The sequence below is a fragment of the Pseudonaja textilis genome, chromosome 12, assembly GCF_049901715.1.
Source record: "Pseudonaja textilis isolate UNSWEBS1 chromosome 12, rPseTex1.2, whole genome shotgun sequence".
Classification (NCBI taxonomy): domain Eukaryota; kingdom Metazoa; phylum Chordata; class Lepidosauria; order Squamata; family Elapidae; genus Pseudonaja; species Pseudonaja textilis.
In genome coordinates, this window is record NC_142001.1 from 8970189 (window position 1) to 8992971 (window position 22783).

A 22783-nucleotide genomic window follows, 5' to 3' on the forward strand; every position below is an offset into this window, starting at 1 on the left:
GAGCCTGGGCAGTTTTCGGGGAGCCTCCGGCCGCGCGGGGGCGACGAGCGGGCCTGGCGGACGAAGCCTGAACGGGCGGGCGGGCAGGCCGCTCTCGGAAGAGGCGGGGAAAGAGGCCGCGGCCTGCGCCCCAGCCACGCTCGCGCCCGGCCCGGCCCTGCCCTGCCCAGCCCTGCCGCGGCCTGGAGGGGAGAGGCGCCCGAGGGTGGCGGCCTCCCTCCCACAACGGCCCGGTGAGGTAGGCCCGGGGCAGGAGGAAAGCTCGAGACCCGACCTCCATGTGGCCTCCCCCTCAGGATGATAGATTTGTGTGGGGAGATTTCGTATTAATATTTTTATTATTATTTATTATTCTTTTATTATTATAGTCATTATTCACAATATTATTTATGTTATTATTATTTATATTGTTATCATTATTGTTGTGTCTCCGTTTGCCCCCTTCCAATTTAGCCCTCCTAAAGCTGCCCCATCTGCAGGTGCTGCCCCATCTGCATATGAAATATTCTATATACTGTACTTGTAAAAACGTTATATAAGTACTGTATAAACACACACACACACACATGTATATATACAAACACATATACAGTAGCTAGGGATATAGGGATGAATATCTCCCACTGGACTGCAGCAGCGTTGAGGTGCTAGTAAGTAAGCAAATATATGAAGAAATAAATAAACATATTGTATATGTACACAAACATATAGATAGGGATATAGTGATTGATATCTCCCAGTGGACTACAGCAGTGTACAAGTGCAAATAAGTAAATAAACAAACAAACATGCATATAGATAGGGATATAGTGATGGATATATCCCACTGGACTGCTGCCTCATAGAAGTGCTAGTAAATAAATAAATAATAACTAAAATAATAATCAACAGCCTGGAATTACTGGGAATTGAAGGCATGTAAGTGTACCAATAAAGCAAAATATTTATAGCTCAAGATTGAAATGAAGAGTCCTGGGGAACATCATCAGTATTAGAAGGGAGTGAGGTTTTCTCTCTGCTTGTATTCAATATATATATAGTCCTGATTGCCCCTTGTATATAAGCAGAAAGCAAACCCCGCACCCTTCTACTACTGATAATGTTACCTAGTTTGAGTAATGAAATGTTAATAAGAAAACAACCAAGCTCAGGGAACATGAAGGACCCTTCATATAAAAGTAATAAATTAAAAAAAACATATACTGTATTATTCTGTGTGCATTTCTATGCTACTCCAATCCAGAAAGCTGGGGAGGGGAAGATTATTATTATCCTGCCTTTTTAATATGTATATATAGCTCAAGGTGGTGAACATGACAAATATTCCTGCCTTCTGCTTTCCCCACAATAACAACAAAAGCCCCGTGAGATGGGTTGGACTGAGAAAAAGTATACAAGAAGACAAATTTCTGTGTACAGTTATATATTCTGTATACATCTCAAAGTTTGTGTGCTATCATGCGGACACCCAAAATATTATATGTACAAGGAACTTGCCTAGTACATACTCTTTAGAAAAATCCCCTACCTATCTCCTGGTATAGGAAGCAGTAAAATGTCCCAGAAAAAAAAAGCAGAAGCGAACCATTCAATTTTGGTGCCCAAATACTTTGGAGAATTATCACCCCAATAAGAGTTTGTGTTTATTTTTCCTGGGACTGCACCAAACGGATGTTGCTATGGGTGAAATGATTCATTGGGCCGTTATTTTGTGCTTTAGATAGGCACCGAAGAAGAACCTCCTGTGTTCTTGTGGGTCCTTTCTGTAAAAAATGGTGGAGGACTTGCCAATCTCTGTGTTAAGGTTAGTAACTTTCCTGGGCATAACTTTGATTGTTTGTGTCAGCCTTCCTAAACCAGATAGGAATCAAAACCCTATGAACCAATTCTACTTCATTGTAAAGCTATATTGACAGAACTTTGCAAATCTGAAAATACAGTTATCTCCCTCCCCTCGCCTATCTCTTTTACAGCCCAAGAGACTAGGGAAGGTCCCTTTTAAACCCCTTGCCCTGCCAGTTATCCTACTCTAGGCTACTGTAAGAGATGACAGCTAGCACAATCTTTTATCTGATTGTTCCCTTGGCTGTATCTCTTTGCTTTGTCTTCTTCCATGGCCATTCCCATACACCATTACAAAGGGGAATTGAAATTTATAAACTAATTATCTAGCTATGGGCTATGCTGTCCCTTATCTGACCATTCCCCCGGCAGTGCCTCTTGTCTTAGTCTCCCAAGGTCTTTCTCATAGTTCTAGGTTGAGAAATAGATAGGAATCACAACCAGACGATTTAATTCTACTTTACTGTAAAGCTACATTGACTGAATCTTGCCATGTGGGGGTTTCCTTAGATCCAGGTTGGTTCTGAAGGAGAGAAGCAACTTGGAACGAAGGAGAAATTTCCTGACGGTGAGAACAATTCATCAGTGGAACGTCTCACTTCCAGAGGTTGTGGGTGCTCCAACGCTGGAGGTTTTTAAGAAGAGGTTAGACAGACATTTGCCTGAAATGGTATAGGCTCTTCTGCTGGAGCAGGGGGTTGGACTAGGACTTGGGTTGGAAAGGACTCCCTTTATTAGGGACTTCAAGGTCCCTAATAGCTGTTATTCTGTTGTACACCATTACAATTTGCAAGCAGAGAAAAACCTAGCTTACTTACAGGGCCCCCTCTTCCTTCTTGCATCTAGCTGTCACACCCATTCAGACAGGATGGGCATGCTCTGTGTCCTGGCAGTTAAGGAGTGTGATTGTCAAGGCCCAGAATGGGAGCCCTGTCTGCCCTGGCATCCACCCTCGAGAATGTTCTCCCTCCAGAGATCTGATTGGCTCCATCCTCGTTGGGCTTCCTTAAGGCCCTGAAGTCGTGACTCTCTGAGCAGGCCTGGATCCCACGTATGGGACAAAACCCATTGCTCAGCTATGTTGAATGTCAGAATTGTAGCTTTATGATTTTTTTTCCCCACCTGTTCTCATTTTTATATATTGCTATATCAATCTGAATAGAGCTAGATAGGATCTTGGAGGTTATTATTGTGTTTTTATTGTTGTTAATAGTCTTAAGATGCCCAGAGTCAGGTGTGTGAGATAGACAGTTGTAGAAATCCTTTAAAATAAATAAGAACATATTTATTTATTGGGGGAAATAGTAAGGGAACATTGGTTATCTGCCATGACATAATTTGGAAGAAATTATTTTCAAAATATTTTGAGACTTTGCTGTTGGAACTGAACTATCAGAAAATATTATCATTGCGTATAAACAAATAAACAGCAGTTACTTACTTTCAACTCCTGAAGTAGTTGCTATGGATAATTGATCTTTTTATTCTAGAAACAGAAGGGTGGGGAGGAAATATTCACTTTGAATTTAGTGACATTTTGTAGAGGGGTTTTCATTTATAATAGCACAAAGATGCTGAAAGTTACGTTGAATTGAAATATAGATTATCAATGGCCTATAAATCACTTCTGTACAAGACAACATTGCCATTTTTTTTTTCATTTATTAAATTTGTATGCTGCCCATCTCGCTATGAAGCAACTCTGGCCAGCAAAGCGAATTTATAGCCACTTTTTTGTCACACAGAAAAGAAATGAAGAATGTATAAGTGATTACTCTTTTGGGATGCCGAAAGAATAGTGGATTACTATCTGAAAACAAAAGGCATGAAGACCTGTAGAGTTCATTGCAGCGTCCGTGTTGTTCTGTGAACGTTCTTTTGATCAGGGTTTACCAAAATGTTGGTTTGGAAAGTTGAAGCTATTGTTCAGTCAGTTCCTTCCAGATTGTTAAAAATACAATTAATAAAACTAAAATAGGTCATATGCTTGGAAAGGAAACGTTTCTTGACCTTGGGAGCTATGTGAACTACAACACTCAGAATGCCCCAGCCAGCCATGCTGGGAGTTAAAAGTCCACACAGCTTAAAATTGCCAAGGTTGAGAATCACTGCCTCAAGATAGTGTTTTATATTATATTATAACACTGTATAATATCAAAGTGTCCGTCTTTTAGGGAGTTAGATGGTTCAGAAATGAGAAAAATTATATAGGTATATATGTGTATATGTTATGTGTGTGTGTCGGCAGAATCTCATTTGCCATCATCAGGCTTCTGTATTGTGTTCGTCTGTGAGTCAGGCTTTCGCAGCCGTTTCTGTTTTAAATTTGGTGCTAGCCTCGTGCTTTGTTAGAATTTTTTTTTCTTCATCCTGATTGGTTGGGAGTCTTGGTCTGTGTTTATTGATCTTGGAGTTTGCTGTGTTCTGTTTGATTGATGCTTCTAATATCTTCTGTCTGTTTTGTAGCTTTTTTTTATCTTGATTGGCTGGCAACATTGTGTTTTGTGTATTGGGGGCTTTTAGTGTGGCTTGGCTTCAGGTGAATGTCCGGCTATCGTTTATTAGGAAGCTAGGTTTCATCTGGGTGGCTGGTTGGGGTGTGTTTGGGCTGGAGGTATCAGGGGGGGATCTGTCTGTGCCCAGGTGTTTGCCCAATACACAAACCTGATGATGGCAGATGAGATTCTGCCGAAACTTTGCTACAGCTTTAAAAGCACAACTATAAAGACATGGGAAAATACGCAAACAAAGCTGAATACCATATATATAAATACCCACAAAAACATTAGAAAACATATACATATATATATGTATGTGTGTGTATGTAGATAGATAGATAGATAGATAGATAGATAGATAGATAGATAGATAGATAGATAGATAGATAGAGATAGAGATCATTATTCTCTCAGCAGATGGCAGCACGAAGCCAGCCTTGGCTGATCTTGAAAGTTAAACAAGGTCAGCCCCCATTAGTAGTTGGATGGTACATTTTGACCAACTGGGAAATCCTAGGATTGTAGGATAATGTCTATATGTTTTAGGGCAGTCTAAATGTCAAGATACACCTAAGGAGGGCTTAACTTATGTGTGTAGAATATGGCTTTGCTTTTGAGATGATGGTCATTTCCTGAAATTATGCCTTCACTTGTGTTAAGAAACAAGCAGTGCAACTTCTCCACCCTCATAAGGAAGTATTTAAGGAGTGGCCAGGAGAAGAAGTGACTCAGCTTCTGACACACAAATTATTTTATTTTGCTGCCTTCCTAATCTTTCTCATCTGCAACTTATTAGTTAGCTTTTAACCTTGTGTTCCTCCAAGCCTTGTTAACCCTATAAAGAGTTAAATTCCCAAAGCAGCATACCATGGGATATTTTCCAAACTGCATTAAATAAATCCTGGTTTGGAATCCCATATAACAGTATCCCCCAGCTAATTCTGTCTCTCTGCTGCACGTATCTCTGATGGTACATAGTTTTCTCAAACAGCTGTTCACTTGCTGACACATATCCTTAGAATACAGTACAGTCTTGTACATTAAAACCAGTCTGGTTTCCTGGATGTATGTGTTCTTTTAGATCTTTTTTTTATTACCTAACTTTTAAATGAATGTTTTAAATATAACACTATGGGGTAGGGATAATTTTCTAGCATTAATGTAGTCCTTGACATACAACAGTTCATTTAATGACTGTTTGAAGTTAACAATGGCACAAAAAAAAAAGATTTATGGCCGTGTTTGCAGCATCTCCGTGGTCACGTGACCAAAATGCAGATGCTTGGTGATTGACTCATATTGATGATGATAGCAGTATCCCCTAGTCACCTTTTGTGACCTTCTGACAAGCAAAATATAAGTGTTCCAGCAAACCTCCATTCTAACCAAGAACTCCGAGACAGACATCTCTCAAAAGATTCTTTTATTTGGATAGTAACTGGCACATCTGTGGAATCCCGAACCTGAAGTTCCAGGCTTCCTTGCGATAAGTAAAAACTACAAATCCATCCCCTGCACCCATCACCACATCACATGCCCCAATCACCATCTGTCCCAGCTTGAGACTTCCTCTCACTTACGCGCAACACGACCTGACCTTGAATCAGAAAAAGAATTTTATTATGTCTAACTAGATGTACTCCAATGGATTTTCCCCCTCCCACTTTCCCAGGCTCCATTGTGGCAGCGTGGGAGCATCGGATCTCAATACGGCTTCCAAAGCTGACACCAAGTCAACAGAGGAAACCTGAGTCACTTAACAATGGTGACAACTTTTGCTAACTTAACTGCAGGGATTCATTAACAACTGCGGCAACAAAGGTCGTAAAATGGGGCAAAATTCCCTTAACAACTGCCTCAATTAGCAACAGAAACGTTGGGCCTCAATGAATGATCGTAAGTCAAGGACTACCTGTACTGTATAAACCATGATTTGATATAAAATGGAGGTGTTACAGTGGCTACATGGAGTGGGCTACTGGGCCTTTTGTGTCACTGGGCCTCAGTCATGTCAGGACCTTGCCCATTAGGGAGGGATGATGTAATTCACAGGTATCAAACTCATGTCGTCATGGCAATGTCACATGACGTATGGGGACTTTCCCCCCCTTCGCTAAACCGGGTGTGGGTGTAGCCAGCATGTGATGCATCCGGCCTGTGGGCCAGGACTTTGACGGCCCTGATGTTGTTTAACAAATCTAATAGTTATGCTAAGTGCCCTGAATTCAAATCCTGGTGGAGTTTGCACATCTGTGCTTGAAGAATCCCACTAAATAGGAAGCTAGTTATATAGTGCCTCCTGTTGGTCAGGAGCAATTATTAGCATCCCCAAAGTGTGTTGCATACAGTACAGGAAGTCCTCGACTTACAACAGTTCATTTAGTGACCGTTCAAAGTTACAGTGGCACTGATGTATGACCATTTTTCACAGTTACAAGCTTTGTAACATCCCCAGGTTCGTGTGATCAAAATTCAGATGCTTGGCAACTGTTTCATACTTATGACCATTGCTGTGTCCCAAGATCATATGATCCTCCTTTGCGACCTTTTGACAAGCAAAGTCAATGGGGAAGCCGGATTCACTTAACTCATCAACTGCAGTGATTCACTTAACTCTGTCAAGAAGGTTGCAAAATGGAGCAAAACACTTAACAAATGTCTCATTTAACAACAGTTGTAAGTCGAGGACTACTTGTATTTAGAGTCAGCAACAAAACTATGACATCTTTTGTCCCAAAGGTGCTTTTTCAGGAGGCAAACGGACTTTCTTGTTTTTTTTCTTTGAAGACGTTTTGTTTCTCATCCAAGAAGCTTCTTCAGCTCTGGCAGGACAATGGGGAATGGAACGATTTATACTCCTTTCAGGCAGCTGGTCATTTGCATCCTTTTAGAGGGTCATTGCTTTCACCATCCAGTCAGAGCTGAAGAAGCTTCTTGGATGAGAAGTGAAACATCTTCAAAGAAAAACCAGAAAGTCCAGTTGCCCCTTGGAAAAAAAAAAGCGCCTTTGGGACAACCATGACAGAGAATCTCCATAGAAATTTGATATCTTTTATTTTTATTTTCCTACTGTGATGCCTATAAAATAGAGACTGTTGGCACCTCTCCTGCAGAGGTCTTTACTGGTCTCGGAGTTTGGTTGTTTTCTTGCAGGCATTTCATTAACCAAACTAAGTAACATCATCAGTGCTATTAGGGAGTGGGGTTTGCTCTCAATATATATTCAAGTGGTTTGCCCTGTCAATGTTAGTGGGAGCAATCTTGGCAGATTACTCTTCTTTGACTGGGCTGTTTACTGTTAGTTTGGCAGTTCCTTGGTTGGGGTATTGTTTACTTCTTTATTGTTGGTCTGATGTTAATCTTGGTGTTAACCTATGCTCACCTGGATGTTTATTGGTACCTTTCTTTGAGCCTACTAGCTCCTTTGCTGTAGCTGATTTAAAAAACAAAATTATTAACAAGCATGCAGCAAACCAGTGAGGGAGCCTTGTAAGGAAGCAGAAATTAAGGAATATTTAAGTGAAATAATAGTGGGAGGTTGGAAAACTTTAATGATATCTATGGATACAGTTTTATCAAGCATTTTTAAGGCTTAACAATCAAAGCCAGAAAATACTAGAAAATAGGATATTATTTGGGCCAGTCACTCTCTCAGCCCTACTCAACTTACAGAATTGTTTTGAGAGAAACAGGAGGAGGAAAGAATATTGTGTGTGTTCACTGCCTTGAGTTATTTATTGCAAAAAAATTAAAGATGAGGTAGAAATAAATAAACATGTCTTAAATTTGGTGAATATGTACCATATTTAGAGAGGTGATATTTATGCAGTCAATTTTGTCTGTGTGCATTGTAACGTAGAAATAAAAATAAAAATACAATACCTGCCTTTGGTATATTACTCAAAAAAACAGACACATCTAGCTTGTAACTTATGGGTCAAAATAAAACCCACAAGATCGGGGCAATGGTTCATCGGGTAGCTTGTGAGTTTGTTGTTGCAGGGGCTGAAAAACATTGTAAAAATTGTTAACTTTTGTTGGCATGGTAGAGTACAAAATGGTTTGAACCTCTTACATGCTACATTACTGTCTCTTTGCGGGGGGGGGGGTGTTTCCTCCCCACACCTGGGTGTTTTTTTCTGCATTATTGGGGGAGAAGTGATTTATTTCACATACTCTTCTATTTTGTGTATAAAACTATGATCCAGCAAATCTCTATAAAGCGCTTGCATGTATTCTTGAACTGTACCATCGAAGAATTTGTTGTTGTTGTAAGAGCTTTGCCACCCTAATTTGTTCTTTGCTGATCTCTGACTCTCTCTCAGCACTCCAAAAGCACCATCCTGCTTTGCCTTGTAAATACAGTTATGCTTGCTTATTTTGTAAAATGAGGAACTCTAGAAAAATGCTGTGGGCTTTAGATTCAATGTCATTGATCTCTCTGTGTCAATCTGCATCGCTCGGATATTTCCTCTAGGTGGCAGACCACAATCAGAATTGCAATAAATTTGATTTCTTTTTCTTTTTTGTCTTTCTCTGCATGATTTCAAATATCTATTGCCTGTGAAATATTAATACATTACTCTAAGTAAAATAGTTCATTGATGGTAAAAGAATGCATATACTCTGTCCAAAACAAAACAAAACAAAACAAAACAAAACAAAACAAAACAAAAGGTTGCGAGACTGAATCAAGTCTGGAGTCAACTGCAGTTTTTTCCCCTTTATGCCTAATTTGTTCCACATTTATTCATTATTTAATATATTTTTTTTTTTATAAATTTTTATTATTTTTTTAACATAAAAAACACAACAACAAAACATAAAAGTATCAGCTCCCCCATATTTTTGTACACACCGTAAGTCGGTTGGTCCATCGGTTTTGTGCATTCACCTCATAGTCACAATTACAGTTACTTTATATAATACTCTTATCAATACAAATTTATAAATCCTAGTATCGCTATTAAAGAAAAAAAAAAAAAATTTGACTAAACTTTTATTCGGTCATGCCTTTATGAGATAACTATATTTTAAATATTTTATTCTAAAACAAATCTTATAATCATACCAATTTCTATCCCAAATATGAAAAAAAAAAGAAACAAAGAAAACTATTATATAGATATAATATCAAAAAACCAATAAAAGGAAAGGGAAAATAAAGTCATTATTATTCCTTATTATCTAACTTTTATATTTTAATATTTCATCATTCAACCATTGATAGAAAAGATCCCAAACTAAATAAAATTGTTTATCTTCTTGCTCTCTAATTTCAAAAGTCAATCTACTCATCTCAGCACATTCCAAAATTTTCTTTATAACTACTTCTTGCAATGGAATTTTCTCATTTTTCCAATTTTTTGCAAATACAATCCTAGCAGCAGTCAATACATTTACAATCAAATATTTCAACTCTTTACTATAAGTATCTGGTAGTATTCCCAATAGAAAAAACTCCGGTTTCAAGTCTATATGCTTCTTTGTCATTTTTTCCAGCCACATGTGGATTTTAGTCCAATATTTTCTAGCATCCTCACAAGTCCACCACATGTGATAGTATGAACCAGGTTTCTGATGACATTTCCAGCATTTTTCGGATTTGTTCTTGAACATTCTTGCTATCCTTGTCGGGGGGAAAATGCCACCTGTAAAACATCTTATACAAGTTTTCTTTATAGGCTGTAGACATTGTCATTTTATAATTTTGCGACCATAATTTCTGCCATTTCTCTAAATCAATCCCATATCCAAAATTCCTCCCCACGCAATCATAGTTTCTTTAACTTGTTCTTCCTCAAGCTTAATTTGCAATAAATAACCATACAATTTTTAATCACCTTTTCATCAGTACCCATCAAAATCTTATCCAAGTCAGTTTGCTTATCATAAAATCCCTCTGCTTTGGAATCCTCATAGTACTTTGAATGTATTTGCAAATATGAAAACCAATTCATCCGTATACCTTGTTCTTCCAATTTTTGCATCGATTTAAGTTCACCCTTTTCATCTAATAATTCCCCATAGTTAACTGTTTGTTCCTTTTTATAAATTATAGGATAAGAAAACGCTTCTATCGTCGATAACCAAACTGGAATTTTCAAATAACACTGTTTTTTATCTTCTCCCAATTCAACCACAGAGACTCCCGTATATAATGCCTTCTAAAATACCCCTGTGTTTTAGTTCCTTGTACCATAAAAAAGCATGCCAGCCCAACAACAAATCATGACCTTCTAATGTCAACAATCTGGTTTTCCTTAATGTTATCCATTCTTTAACCCACGTCAAGTTTGCAGCTTGGTAGTACAACTCCCAATTAGGCAGTCCAAACCCTCCTCTAAATCTAGCATCCTGTAAAAGCTTTAACTTTATTCTTGCTTTCTTGCCTTGCCATATATACTTCAAAACAATTTTATTTAAATCCTCAAAATATTCTTTTCCAAGCCTAATTGGTATTGTTTGAAACAAAAATAAGACTCTGGGTAAAATGTTCATCTTGATTGTTGAAATCCTTCCTATTAATGACAATTGTAAGTTCTCCCATTTTTTCAAATCTTGAGCTATCTGTTGTTTAAGTTTAATATAATTATTCTCCTTCAATGTACTACATCTTGATGTCAAATATATCCCCAGATACTTAACCTTGTTTGTAACTTGAATTTTTAACAGTTCTGCCAACTCTTCCCTTTGTTTCAGCAACATATTCTTTGACAAAATCTTTGTTTTATCTCTATTTATTTTCAAACCAGCCACCTCCCCATAGACCTCTATCTTTTCCAACAGTTTCGAGGCTGTTTCTATAGGGTCTTCCAAGATAAAGACTAGGTCATCTGCAAAGGCTTGTAGTTTAAATTCTTCCTTTTTAATTTTCATTCCTTTTATAGTTTTATCTTCTCTGATATTTCTATTCAACACTTCCAAAGTCAATACAAATATCAAGGGAGAAAGAGGGCAACCTTGTCTTGTGCCTTTTCTTATATTAATAGGATCTGTAAATTCTCCCTCCATCATTACCTTAGCTGTTTGTTCATTATAAATTGCTTCTATTGCCTGAATAAATCTTCTAGCAAAGCCCATCTGTTCCATTAAAAGTAACATAAATCTCCAATTCACGTTATCAAATGCCTTTTGAGCATCTAAAAATATCAAAGCCATTTGCTTTTCAGGATGTGCCTCATAGTATTCCAGGGTGTCCAGAATTACTCTCATATTGTCTCTGATTTGTCGCTTTGGCAAAAACCCATTTTGGTCTGGGTGGATAAAGTTATTCAAGTACTTTTTAAGTCTTTCTGCTAATATTGAAGCAAAAATTTTATAATCTGCATTTAGTAAAGAAATCGGTCTATAATTCTTGATTTGCAGTAGGTCCGCCTCCTCTTTTGGAATAAGTGTAATGTAAGCCTCTGACCATGTTTTAGGTATCATCTTTTTAACATAACTTCATTCATAACTTCTAACAGTGGAATACACAGTGATTCTTGAAAGATTTTATAAAATTCTACAGGAAACCCGTCTGGACCTGGTGCCTTTCCATTATTTTGTTTCTTAAGTGCTTGACTTAACTCCATCATTGTTATATTACTTTCTAGCATTTCTTCAATCTCTTTAGGTATCTTAGGTAGATTTGCATTCTGTAGGTATTGTTTAACTTTCTCCTCATCAATGTCTTCTTTCTTATACAAATGCTTATAAAAATCATAAATAATCTCTTTTTTTCTTTGCTGCCATAACAAATTTTACCTTGGTCGTCTATTAACTGCGGTATTTTCCTCGACTCTTTCTCCTTTCTCAATTTGTATGCTAGCCATCTACCTGGCTTATTTGCATCCTCAAAATAATTCTGTTTAGCATTCCTAATTTTCTGTGCCAGTTCTTCTTTCTCTATTAAATCCATTTTATGTTTAGTTATATCCAGTTTCATTTTAACATCTTTTCTGTGTGGCATTTTCTGTAATTCTTTTTCAAGTCCCTTATATTCATCATCCAAGGCTTTAAGAGTTCGCCTTTTCCTGTTGTTCTTTTTTCTTGTATAGTCTATTATCAAGCCTCTAACATAGGCCTTCATTGTGTCCCAAACATTCTGTATTGAGGTGTCTTCTTTTCTGTTCTCTTTAAAGAAGAAGGCCAATTCTTTCTCCATCCATTGTATAAATTCCTTATCCTTTAAAATAGAATTATTTAATGTCCATCTCGATCTTTTCCTTTGTCCCTTCCATTCAATTGTCAATGGGTTATGGTCAGCCCAAGTACTTGTTTCAATATTTACTTCTTGAATACTAGACATTAAATCTGTTGAGATCCAAATCATATCCAGTCTGGACCATGATAGATGCCTATTTGAATAGAACGTAAATTGCTTAGATTTATCATTTCTTTCTCTCCATATGTCTTTTAAAGTTAATTCATCTATCATTTTAAAAAGGATTTAGGAAGAGTTTTCCTGTTATGCTTTACTGTTGTTGCAATATAGTCAAGTCTATTATCCACAATTCCATTAAAGTCTCCCATCATAATTACATTAGCATAGTCAAGTTCGGCAGTCTTAGTATGTAATTTTCTATAGAATTCTTCCTGTTTATCATTCGTGCATAAATTGCAATCAAAAGTATCTTTCTATTATTGTCCATTATTTCTACCATTAATATTCTCCCATCATCATCTGTATAAATCATTTTTGCTGGAATGGCCTCTTTAATATATAAAACCACCCCTCTTTTCTTGGATTGTGTCAAAGAGGTAAACAATTTCCCTAATTTTGGTTGTAATAACAATTGTTCATGTTGCTTTTTAATATGAACTTCTTGTAAACAAATTATGTCGAACCTTAATTTCATTAATTTATGGAAAATCTTCCTTCTCTTAGCAGCTGAATTCAGTCCATTTATATTCATTGTAATCAATTTTTTTCCTTCCATAATTATGTTTTATATTTAGATTTAACCACTCTCGTGGGTCTTGCCTCACGTTGATCTTTAATATCCACTTGTCCACCTACTGCACCTTCTTCTTTTCCAACCTCCATTTGTTCCTCTTGGGATTCAATTGATGGGACCTCCTTTCCTGCTCCTCCTTCTCTGCCTCCAAAAACCTCTGCACAAAACAGTTCTGCTTTCTCAATTGAATCAATTCTATGTCTCTGTTCCTGCCACGTAAACATCAATCCTTCTGGAATCAACCACCTGTAAGACACCTCTTTTTCCAATAACCTTTTAGTCAGGAATCGGTATTCTCTTCTCATCTCTCTCACTCTTCCAGGTATTTGTTTTAAAACCAAAATTTCTTTACTTTTGTATTTCAGTGGCTTCTCTCTTGCTACTTGCAATATTTGTGTCTTCAAAGATTTTTAATAAATCTAATATGAACTTCTCTGGGTAGGTTATTTCTCATCGCATATCTTGTAAAAACTCGATATATCTCATCAATTCCATCCATCATCTTCTCTTCTGTTATCTCGAGCGCCTCCGCCAGAATTCCTACCATTATCGCAACCAAATCTTGTCCTTTTTCTTCTTCTATATTTTGGAATCTAAGATAAAATTCTGATCTATCCAACTCCCACTTCAACATCTCACTTTTTTCTTGTTCAATCGCTGTTAATCTATTGTCGATATTTCCAATTTTCTCCTCTCTTTGTTTGCCTCCCTCTTCAACATTTTGGAGTCTCTCTTCATATTTTTCCATCATCTGTTCCATCCTACCTGTTCTTTGTTCAATAGTATCCATTTTTACCTTAAGATCTTGAATTCCTTGCATAATCATCTGGAAGGATACTCTTTCTTGTTCTTTTTCTTTCTCTTTATCTTGCTTTAACAATGTCTGAATTGAGCGCTGTCCAGATGGTGGGGAGGCAGAAGCAGACATAGAGGCACCCGAAGATATAAATTTCTTACTCATTTTAAGTGGTTCCAACTCTTCAAGTTTTTCAAATTTTAATCCACAAAAAAAGAGAAAAATATGAAATTATAATCCAAGGTAAAAAGGCCAACAATAAAAAAGCCAAAAGTGAGAGAAAAAAAGAAAAAAAAAAAAAAATTCTTCAAATTCTTCCTGACCTTAGTCCAATAAAAAAAAAAAAAAACCATAAAAAAAAGTAACAGTAAAAATAAAAACCCAATAATAATAATAAACAAGACAAAGCCAAAAAGGAAGAAGGGAAGAAGAAAAAGAGAAAAAACAAAAAACAAAACAAAAACCAAGAAAAATAAGTTTCTTCAGATTCCACACCTTAGTCCAGCCAGAAAAAAAAAAAAAAAAAAAAAAAAAAACCTCAATTAAAAAAAGGAAAAAGAAATAGTCCGCTAATGTACATTAAAAAAAAAAAAAGGAAAAAAGAGAAAACAGGATCCAAATAGGCAAAAGAAAAAATAAAATCAGTTAAATCAAAATAAAATATAAGTAGAAAAAAGAACTTCAGAGGCTTCCCTTTGCAAATAAATCAAGCTTAAAAGTAAGGACCTTGATGTTAGTGAAGGGGTTGGCAGAACTCAAAAAAAAACAACAACACTGCACTCTATTTAATTATCCAAGGCTCTAATTATAACTCCCTTCTCTTTCCCACAAGCTTCAAAGCTGAGCCATGTATATCCAGAAAGACACCTGTAATAATATTCCACAAAGTGCTTTCCTCTATCTTATCAGGGGATGTCCTTGAGAAGAAGAGTCTATTTTTTTTTTTTTAAAAAATATTTCCGAGCCTCTAGGTGGCAGTGTTACAAAGTATCATAGTTCTCACTTTCCCCCCTCCTCTCTTAAGGGAAAGCCGGCTTGCAATACACAAAACAAAAACCGAAAAATCAAACAAAGTCAAGAGAAGCCTCTAGCCCAGAAAAAAAATAAAAAGTCCAGAAGAAGAATAAAACATATGAATATATAGAAAAAAGAAAACAGTCCAGTTATCCAATAAGTAACAATAGAGTCCGGAAGCAAAGAAAAGAAAAAAAATGGATTCTCTCTTTGACGTTTCCCTAAAAAAACGCCGCTAAATCAATTTTGTCAAAAAACAAAACAAAAATCACACAGGTTTCTTCAGATAATTAGAGTAAACTTTCCAAATTCAAAAAATTAAATAAAAAAAAGAAGTTCTCACCCAACCGACAAACTCTTTCTCAAACTCTTTCCGTCTGGAGTCGCCCCGGCCTCAGCAGCATGGGGGCTGCCTCTCCGCCGCTGGCAAGAAGAGCTTCACCCGGGCTCTCCAGGGATTTTGCGGTATCCCCGGAATCCTCAGGATATGCTCTTCACGATGGCTGTCCCTACGGGACAGCGTAGGTCCGTTGGACCGGCCAGTGGCGGAGATATCGGCTGCAATCGAGGAGCTCGATTGCAGACCGTATCGCCACGGCGCAAGCTCCTCCCATCTCCCATTATTTAATATTTAATTCATCAGATAGATAGAGATTTCTAGTAGAATATTTTTTTTAATGGTTAAAAATGCTATAATGACAAAGCAGAGTACAAAGTAGCATAAGGAACAGTAAGATATAAATAATCAATATGAAAAGCTCAGAGAGCAAACCTTCACCCATATATAAAAATATCTGTTTTTAAATATAATTATGGCAAGTCCTCTCTCTTTTGAAGCTTCTTTTTTGGCTTTATCTTAAGCTACTTTTCTTTAATTGTCATTTTTGGGGGATAATGATTGACTTTTTAGGTGATTTTTATATATCTTCTTGATGATAGTAGATAAACCTAATTGAGCAAATGAACTTTTGAGTGATTTGGTATGCACAAAAGTTCTCATGCTTTCTTTTCTAGACCGTCCTTTTATGCTCTTCAAATCATCAAGAAATCCACCAATCTTCAATAGCAATTCATTATAAAGCAAAGCAATATAGGAGCTGCAATTCAGTTTTCTGCAAAATGTAATATTACGGAGCAAAAAGTTATGTAGAGAATTTTGGAATTGGATTGAAATCAGGAGTCTGGTAGCACATTTTCCAAGCAATACATTTCATTGACAAACATAAATTTTGAGCTGAAAAATTCAGTTCATCAGATGTATCTCAAGGAAGAGAAAGCTAAGCCTGTTATGCAGATGCAGCTTTTATATGAGAGAGATTACAAGTACCTTATCAATTGTAATGTGTTAAAACGTGTTAAAAACCCATAATGTTTATTGAGATCTTCTGGGATGGCCTCAACCCTTTTGATGTATGCGAACTCAATAATTTCTCACTCAACAATGAAGTCCTACTTTTTCAAAGCAATCACTTTGTGGATTGTCCTAGAGGGGTTCAGATACTCTGATATTATCTGATCTTTGAGTCCTGAAGCCAAGCATGTGTATCTCTTAATTCTTTTGTGTAAAATTTGTCCTGTGTAAACTCGTGAGGGGTTATCTAAATCAAATCAAGTTTGTTACAGTCAAAGTCCAGAGACCAGAACAAATAAAAACACTCAAGGAATACCCAGTTAAAATTCTAGAATAATTGATTTGATTTGATTTAGATAATCATGATATTTTATAACAATTGTTAAATACTTTAACTGGGGGGGTTGTTTATCACTTTGGAGGAAGAGCATGTGAATATACCTCTAATCTTATCTGTAGACCTCACCCTTACCGATTGATCTCCTAACATGGGGTATTAAAAGGTGCCTGTTAGAAACATGTCTATTTCTTCTGTAAAGCACAGCAGGATTTACACAGAAGTTTAAAGAAAAAGGTTCCCCTTGCACGTATGTGCTAGTCATTTCCAGCTCTAGGGGGCAGTGCTCATCTCTATTACAAAGCCAAAGAGCAAAGCACTGTCCGAAGACGTCTCCGTGGTCATGTGGCCAGCAGGACTAAACGCTGAAGGTGCACAGAACGCGGTTCCCTTCCCACCAAAGTGGCTCCTCTTTTTCTACTTGCATTTTTTTAAGTGCTTTCAAACTTCTAGGTTGGCAGAAGCTGGGACAAGTAACAGGAGCTCACTCCTACATGGCGCTAGGGATTCGAAACCGCCAAACTGCCAACCTTTCTGATTGACAAGCTCAGTGTCTTAGCCACTGAGCCCTTATACACATAAGTTTGGTGATAGCAAAATCTATCATCAGGATCAGGTGTCCCCGATCCCCAGGGCAAGGGCCCACTAACAGGTCACAGCCCATTTCGAACCAGTTCACACAAATGGCAGGTGAGTGTGCACGCACACACAGCCTGCTGCTCTCACAGAACCATCCCATCTCCCCTCCACCAGTCCGCCAAGCTAGTCCGTCTAGGTAGCAAATCTGACCAATAATGTGTACAGGTGGTCCTCGACATATGACTTCAACTGAGCCCAAAATTTCTTTTGCTAAGTGAGACAGTTGTTAAGTGAATTTTGCCCTGTTTTATGACCTCCCTGGCTACAGTTGTTAAGCTAGTAACATAGTTGTTAAGTGAATCTGGATTCCCTATTGGTTTTGCTTGTCAGAAGGTCGCAAAAGGTGATCCCCGTCATAAATATGAACCAGTTGCCAAGCATGCAAGCTTTGATCCTGTGTCCATGGGGATGCCACAATGGTCATAAGTGTGAAAAACAGTCATAAGTCCCTTTTTTCAGTGTCGTTGTAACATTGAATAGTTAGTAAACAAAAGGATGTGGGAGGGTGGAGCTGGCGTCGTGGCGATATAGCATGTGATCTTGGAGGTCTGAGATCGCTGTCGATATCTTTGCTCCTGGACGGTCCAATCGGACCTAAACCATCCCGAAGAGACAGTGAAAGTAAAGAGCGCATCCTGTCGATCCCAGGGATACTGCAAAGTCCCTGGTAGATCCAGGAGAAGCTCTTTTTGCCAGCGGCAAAGAGGCAGCCATTAAAGCTGCTGAAGTTGGGACAGCTCCGAAATGAAAGAGAACGGAAAGAGAGAGTGTGCCGGTTTGGTGAGAATTTTTTCTTTATTCTAAGATTTGAAAGGACACCCTAAGGAAAAGAAAGAATCTGTAAAAGTTTTGACAGAAGTGACTAAGCGGCGATTTTAAACAGGAATGTCAAAGTAATATTTTATTTTTTTCTCACCGCTAGATTTTCTACACACGATCTTATATTTTGAAACTGGACTGGTTTTTTCTCTTCTTTTATCTATTCTTTTTCTCCTTTTTGATTTTATAATATTCTAGGCTAGAAACTCCCTTTTAGTTATTTTTTTTAAAATATATTTTTCTTTTTTTAATTAATTCTTATTATATTTCGCTTGGAAAAGGAGGGGGAAAGTGAAAGCAAAATAAACTTTGTAACACTGCCAACTAGAGGCTTGGAAATATTCTATTTCTCTTTTGACCAGACAAAGCTGAGAAAGAACTGAGACTTCTTTTCAAGGACATTGCCTGTTTGATAAGATAGAGGGAAGAGCATGGGAGAGTATTATTACAGGTGCTCTTCTGGGTTTCTATCAACAGCTGCAGTCTGGTGTTGAAGCTTATAGGAAATTCCAGTCTGGTTATCGACTATTGAAGCATTTTCTTATCCTATAATATACAAAAAGGAACAAACAGTTAGATATGGTGAAATATTGAATGAAAAGGGTGAACTTAAATCTATGCAAAAACTAGAGGAACAATGTATAAAGATGAATTGGTTTTCATATGTGCAAATACATTCAAGGTATGATAAAGATTCTAAAACAGAAGGTTTCTATGATAAACTGACTGACTTAGATAAGATTTTGACAAGTACTGATGAAAAGGTGATTAAAAAATTGTATGGATATTTATTAGAAATTAAATTAGAAGAACAAGTTAAAGAAACTATGATTGCTTGGGGGAAGATTGATCTAGAGAAATGGCAAAAACTGGAGTATCAAAATTATAAAATGACAATGTCAACAGCATATAAAGAAAATTTGTATAAGATGTTTTACAGGTGGCATTTCCCCCCGACAAGAATAGCAAGAATGTTCAAGAATAAATCTGAAAAATGTTGGAAATGTCATCAGACACTTGGCTCATATTACCATATGTGGTGAACTTGTGCGGATGCTAAGAAATATTGGACTAAAATCCACACGTGGTTAGAAAAAATGACAAAAAAGCATATAGGTTTGAAACCAGAGATATTTTTATTGGGAATTTTACCTGAAATATATAGTAAAGACTTGAAATACCCGATTGTAAATGTATTAACAGCGGGTAGGATTGTATTTGCTAAAAACTGGAAAAATGAGAAAACACCATCACAGGAGGAAATCATTAAGCAAATATTGGAATGTGCTGAAATGAGTAGATTGACATTTGAAATTAGAGAACAAGATGATAAACAATTTTATAAAATTTGGGATCTATTCTATCAATGGTTAGATAATAAAATATAGTAATGAAATATGTAGACTTTTAGAAAATAATAAATATATAAAGTTGTATTCTTTTCTTATTATATCTACAAAATGATTCTAGGATTGATTTGGGATGATAATATGAACCGTCATAAAACAAATTAAGTAAAATATGATTATTTTGCAAAACATGAATGAATAAAAGTATAGTCAAATGATTGATTACTAATGATATTAATGTATTTAATATTTGATTGAAAATACGAGAGTATATACAATGTAATTGTAATTGAAGACTACGAAATGGAAGCACAAAACAATTTATAAACCAACCAGTACACTGTATGTATATATATATATATATGGAAGATGGCTTGATGTTTTTATGTTTTGTTTGTTTATGTTTCTTTTAAAAACCAATAAAAGAATTTTTTTTTTTAAAAAAGGTTGTACGTTGAGGACTACCTGTCCTTTAAAATATTTAAAAGTAACATGATTTGGGGGATAGGTGGTATGACGAGGGTTTTTTGCAGGATCCCCAAAATTGTGATCTAACAGACGCCCCCCCCCAAAAGGGATTTTTTTTTGCAGGATCCAAAAACATTTGTGAGGATTTTTGTTGTTGTTGTTGTTGCTGGTTAACTAGAGAAATTTCTTCTTCTTCTTTGTTCCTTAGCAAGGAGGGAAGGTTAAGCATACCACCTGGATTTTCTCCTAGCTGAGATAATGATAGATGTTGTTTTTTAGATAATGTTTTTTTCTCATATCATCTACCTCAATTGAACATTTTAGTTATTTTTCAGAGCCAGGCTCAGTGTGCATTCCCATCTACCTATCTTTTATATTTTCCCAAATGAAATTTCTTAAGGAAATAGTTGCCTTGACCAAAAAGAAATCACTAACCAGACAAAACAAACTTGCTTCTGTTAATTGCTTCAATCAGGAATCCAGCCAAAGTAAAGGTTTTTTTTTAATTGCTAAATGAATGCTTCATTTCAATGGGGTAAATGTATCATGGAGAACTTTATGAAACATCTCTGTGTTTGTTAATGAAAAATATGCCAAAGAGTATTGTGAATGCCTTGATCCTTTTCAGTATATAGACATTATTTTAGTTGTTGGAGGACTATGTTAGCATTGGATTGACAGAAACTAATAAATTGTACTCCTGCTTCATTTCTGTTTCCTAGGCGTTAAAGTCCAATTAAATTTTTCTCCTTGTTCTTTCCAACTTCGACATTCTAGGCCCCCAATTATAAACAGTATATCATACTTGCATGTTCTGATGATTTTAGACTGAACCTGGACCATAAAATATCCAATTTCATGTTTCTTACATTCCAGGTTCCCACTATAATTCCGTTGATTCAGATTTTCTGTATGGCAGCATCAGAAATTAGATGTTCCATTTTTTTTTTTTCATCTACAGTTTTCCCTCCTCAAATTCTCCATCTCTAAGATGTGGCTGTTCTTTTAAGGTCATTAGGACTATATTTGCATGTAACATGTCATTTAGGACTTTTAATTGTGGGATCTTTGAGAAATGTCACAGATTCTATCAATAAAAGCTCTGCATCTGTACTTAGCTGTTGGTTGTTGTTTTCATCATGATTAAAACAATGTTACAAAACCCAGAATTTGAGCTATTTAGATTTTTTTTTATCCCCATTCTATTTTTGGAAAACGAAAGTTGCTTTTTCCATATTTTTTAAATCCTTAAAATGTGTTTGAAACCTTAAATCGCTTTTGTGTGCTGAGTAAGTTTATGTCAGATTTTATACCAAGCACAGCAATAAATCTAGATTTATTGCTTCAGCCCATATACAGGAATTTGCTTATAGCAGAAATGTCACACATCCAGCATAACTAGATAAGTTGTTTTATTGTAGACAAGATAGAAACTCGGGGGGAGGGAAAGAGGAAAAAAGAGAGAAAGAGAGAGAGAGATCTATTAAGCTATATATAGAGTATATATGTCTGTTCAGTTACATTCTAAGCCTTTTCCTTTAGCTTTTCCAAATCAGTGGAAATTTGGCCTTATCCGGACCTGAAACTGGGAAGCATCTGGTCAAACCTTACAGAATGATTCTTTCTAACTTGGGGTTCCCCAGTCTTGATGTCAGGCACCAGGAAAATCAGGATATTCAGGCAGTTCAAATAAGTATAAAGATTTATTCCAAGCTTAAACTGTCTACAAGAATCTGAGCTACTAACGGTCAAGGGAAATTAGCGGGAGTTAAGAATAGAAAAGAATTCAAGGTGGGCTGGACTTAGATCTCTTGTGGGAACTCAGGAACTCATGACTGATGACATGTTTGACCCCTCCCTCAGGCTCAGCCTGGTCATCTCCTATGTTTGGTAACTAAGATGCGTGGACTTCAACTCCCAATATTCTCCAGCCGTGCTTGGGAATTCTGGGAGTTGAAGTCCATGCATCTTAAAGTTGACAATGTTTGGAAACCCAGCTCTAACCGGACAGCTTCTGATTCCTGGCTCACCAGCTTAAACATTTATTATTATGGCATCCATATGCAGTTGCTGGTTGCTATTGCTTCCTGCCCCTAAAATGTGGCTAAGAGAGATATCTACGTCCAACTTCATCGAATGAGATTCTTACCCTAAACCGAATCAAATCAACGTACAGTATTAACATCATCAGTAGTGGATGTAAGTTGAATTGCAGAAATGGGAGGCTTGCCCCCACATCACAGTTCCATCTGCTATGTTCATTTTATCATTACTCTTATAGCTCTCTCTTTTGATTCAGCTCTCTTTACTCCATCTCCAAAACAATTTTTATACAGTGGAACCACAGGGAATTGAAGCTCTGATAGAAACACTTTCTAATAGAGATACACTAATTGCACAAAAAATGATTTCATCACACTGGAAATCCAAAATGAAAAATAAATAAGACAGTTGGTTTTAAAAAATGATTATTTTTATCCATTGAGATGGTTTTGTTTCTATATCCTTTCTTTGGCAATTGGCCAGGCACTATAAGAGCAAGAATTCAGAGCTGGATCAATATTTTATCCTTATTGCAATCTATAGCCATGTTTAATGTTATACACATTTAATCCATCAAGCCAAACTCACTCATGACTTTGAGTTAAAGCTAAGTTAAATTTGGCATAAAAGGAGATTTCAGCTCAGTCCTAAGTCGTGGTTAATTTAACAGAGATTTCTTGAATATGCC

At 36.7% G+C, this 22783-nt stretch overlaps 1 long non-coding RNA gene across 1 annotated transcript; it reads left to right on the forward strand.

Annotated features, from left to right (window-relative positions):
* Positions 1 to 163: 163 nt before the first annotated feature.
* LOC148124776 (uncharacterized) lies at positions 164 to 16139 on the forward strand. The gene is made up of 3 exons (XR_015745056.1): positions 164 to 280; positions 1721 to 1804; positions 16104 to 16139. It is a non-coding gene; the product is annotated as an uncharacterized LOC148124776 (long non-coding RNA).
* The last annotated feature ends 6644 nt before the right edge of the window (positions 16140 to 22783 follow it).